This window comes from Pelobates fuscus, chromosome 6 (genome assembly GCF_036172605.1).
Source record: "Pelobates fuscus isolate aPelFus1 chromosome 6, aPelFus1.pri, whole genome shotgun sequence".
Lineage (NCBI taxonomy): Eukaryota > Metazoa > Chordata > Amphibia > Anura > Pelobatidae > Pelobates > Pelobates fuscus.
The window spans coordinates 89038355-89042537 of NC_086322.1; positions in this window are offsets into that span (position 1 = coordinate 89038355).

Sequence of the window (4183 nt, forward strand, 5' to 3'; positions counted from 1 at the left end):
TGGCCACAACCACTCACACACTGAGGGGAGGCCAAGCAGGGGCAAGAATCACACAAACACTCCTCAATCATCACAAATAACTTGACACAAACCGTGTTTGCTATTTAGTTCATATTTAGATTACCAATGTAATCATAGCACCTTAAAGTAACGTGCAAAGCCTGTAACAATTCTTAGTAAGTGCCGTGCCCCCTCTCTAGGGTGGAGACTTGGTTTCTCCCTTTGGTGTATGGGAATGTGTGCTGGAGCAGCTGTGGGTCTGTGTCTGATTCTATTTGTGTCCAGCACTAGAATGCTTTATATAGGCACCGCCTGCCAGGGATACTTCCAATATTACTGTTCCAGTATGCACAGGGTAAAAAAAACAAACGAACAAGTAAGGCTTATTGTGATAACTCCTGGTTTGTTTTCACAGAGATGTGATTTTGTTTTTGTTGTGTACAATAATTGTAATAACTATCCAAACACTGTGAAGCTGCATTCATGTGACAACCCCTCTTCATTGTCACTTCTTGGAAAAGAAACACACATCCCACTCTCAACTATATTTCCATTTCTGTCCATTTAGCTATGGACCCACTGAATTCTGCTGCTCAAAGAATCCTTGGCACAAAACTGGCAATATTTATAGACTATCAGGAATATTCACTCAACATTAAAATGTTACATTGACCTGGGAATTACTAATTTAAGGCCAAACTTGGCAGCTGGATTTTTTGCCCCAAATCAGCTATTTGGGCCCCCTTTCAGAAATTGATTGGCTATAACCTGACACATTTACGATGTTATGAATGATCCTGCCTTGTATAAATTTTACATGCATAAAGAAGAGACTTTTCAAGGGGACCGCTGTCTGGTGCTGCGTGGTCCCCATTGTAAGTAGTCAAACTATTTTAGAATGGTCTTACTTCTTTCGAGGCGTACGCCAGGCACCGCTCCCCGCTCCCTGCCTCCTCTTAGCCACCAGAAGAGTCAGAAGCTCCTGCTTATGAGCTTTCCTTAGTTCCTCTGAGCTAAACTCTACAGTGCAGGACCAGGTAATTGGCTGAGAGCATCATCTGATCACTCTCAGTCAATGAACTAAGCCCTGCACCTGTTGGCTTAGCTGTGACAAAGAACTTACAAATAGAGAGGATGCTGTAGTGGAGCCATGGAACAGTGCATGGCAGAACCCAGGTAAGAAGTCTAGACATTCTAGAATGATTTGACTACTTACATTGCAAGGTTGCCAGGGCGCTCCAGGCACCATAATCACTACAGCACATTGTAGTAAATTATATACACTTAAATAAAGATGTTAGTTGCTGCTGCCATATAGCCAATCAATTAGTCACTGTGTAGACAAGTCGCTTATACTATGATTAGTTAAAATAAAGAACTCAGTAACTACTACAAACTATTGCAAACATGCAGTAGTTTTATTTTTAGATATAATTGAGCAATTACATAAGCTCTGTCCAACTAAGTACCTTTGCTAGGTCATTGCATATCGGCGGCCATTAAAACATACAATCAATGAGAACTGCATGAATTAGGAGTCTCATTATACTGGCTGTAAGCCATTTACAAATCAATAAATCCTTTTGTCGCCAAGTCCCCAAACCTCTATTTTTCCTCCATGACGGCCTACTCTGCATTAGGGTTCAGATTGACACCTTTTTTAAATGTGTTTAAGGAGGCTGGCTGGGAGCAGTGTTTGCCTGCACAATATACTCCAGCCAGCCTTTACTAAAATTCTGAAGCCCATGGAGCAACGAAGTAAGGGGAGTGGGCCTTGACAGAGCCAGAGAGTGGGCAGGTGCAGTTAGTTAGGGGTTGGTTTAAGCTAATGGAGCTTGGGGGTGGGGTTAAGGGAGTTAAAATAGCGGCCATCTCAGAGAGGGGCCATTTTAATCAGAACTTCACTCACCTGTTAATTGTCCCTCCCACCCTCCCTTAGGTGTTGTGATGAGTTCCCGTTTGGTCACAGCGGCGGGAACAGGGCGTGGTAAAGTAGGAAGTTGGCTGGAATTGGAAGTGGATAGGCCAAGGCCTATGCTGGAGTAGGCCAGATGGAAATGAGTGTTGGTAGGTTCAAGCTCTTCGGTGGCTACGAACCTAGGGGGTAGGGGTGTCTGGGTACACCCCTGCAGTTAACGGTATGGTTATGGGGCCTCTTTGGTAGGCCGTGTGTTACAAGTTAAAATGTTATTGGAATGTTAATGATTGTTCAAGTGGTAGGGTCATTGTCAGGGGTATTGTGCGGGGGGATAGTAACCTAATGTCAGTAATGACAATGACCCTAAATATGTTAATTTGTTTAATAATTAATAAAGCTGTGGACTTTATACTCCAACAGTATTAAACGTGTCTGTGTATTATTTAAGTAAAGTTATAGCACTTGCCGAATAACGACGGTGCAAATGTCATGGCAATCTGCAGTCAAAGGTTGGAACTTCAGTGACTTCAGTTCACACAGTGCAGTGAAGCAGCCTCCACTGAGAGCTTGTCAAAACTACAAGTGCTTGGATTGAAGGAAGTGTATACTGTATTATGTGTGTGTGTGGGAGTAACTAATTGTGAGTATGTATGTGCATGTGGGAGTGAGTGTGTAGCTGTGTGTGTGTGTGTTAGGGTGTATGTATCTGCAGCTCCCATTGGAGAAGATGTGTTGGCCTGACCTAAATCAATAATGTAACATGGGGAGATAGACATACACAGATAGGTATAAAAATGCAAAAGTTCTGCCTTCCCACATTTCATATAGCAGAGAGGCAAATAAAGTGAGCCTACATTAAAGAAGGTCTCCAGGCACCATAGCAACTTCATCTTACAAATGGTTTAGTTTGGCTGAAGGTCCTAGGCGCCATCTTACAAATGGTTTCGTTTTAAAGATCTTCTGGTGTCTGATGTAAGTTTTCTCAATGGCAATTTAATGATAGACTTGTGGTGGTATACCCTTGAGAAGATGGGTTACTACCACCTAGGTTGTCCCTTCCCAGTGTGTACAGCTCCAGAGTGAGTATACCTTCCTGCACGAAGTACCGCTGTCTCACCCAGACACAAGCCTAGACTTAGAGAATGATAAAGAAGAACTGATTTACACCCAGACCAGTCTTTATTCATAACAGCACATGCCTACCCAGGCACCTTTGTGTATTGGAGATAGCTCTCAGTTTAATTCATTATCTTCTGAATACAGAGAGCGCAATACATAAAAACACACATAATAATACAGAGCACCCCCCACAGGGTATATATCCTCAGAAAGGTCTCTCTGGGGCGACCATTCTATCCAAAAAGCGCCCAGATTGACTCTGGCTATCCAGAATTAGATGGAGCACAAAGTTCAGCGTGACACGGCTAGCCTCCAATCTTGCGCATAGTTACAGATTGCTGGGTTGAGTTTCCCAGTGACCTAAAAACACGGCGCTTTACGGGGCTACATGGAGCTCCTTCAAGTCATTGGTGTCATTCGATGCCTCTCCACCTCCTCTGTTATCCCTCCAAATAGTGCCCTGATTGAGGGTCCTGGGACCGAGAATGCTCTAGTAAAAGTTTTAGAGGATCACAAAGACTCTCTGATCCGCTTTAGTGATCCAGGACAATTTAGGGTCGCTCCCGGTAACATGCGCATACACCATGTCTCAGCGGCCTCCTGGAGGAGGATAGGCTGTTCTGGACAACCAGGAAAGAGGTGCTGGGTTGGGAGACATGGAAGGGTTATAGTGTTATAGTCTTTTAGGGGAGGTGGAGGCCTGGGGAGACATGTACCCGGTTTAGGTGATCAGAGGGTCCATCACTGACAGTGGGGCAAGCTAACTCTCAGTCTATCACTGCACCCTGTCCAAGACTTCCTCATTGAAGCCAAAGACTTTACCAGAAGAAGAGGGGCCAAGCTGAAAGGGCATAATCTACACACCTTTGGAGCTAAACCATTATAAAATTACATAGATAATGCAATAAAAATTAATTTGAAGTATAGAAGGACAAATTGATATCAGGACAGTTGGAATCAAATATTCTGGCTATCTGATTGACAGTTCGGAGGGGCAGTCTTAGATCTGCACTACATTTTACATATTGCTGCAGTTCTAAACCACTAAAAACTGTTCGGGTTGTTATATAGATAATGTATTTTAAAAAAATTACCGTATGCAATGCTTATCATGACTCTTTATGGTAATTATTATAGTATTGCTGT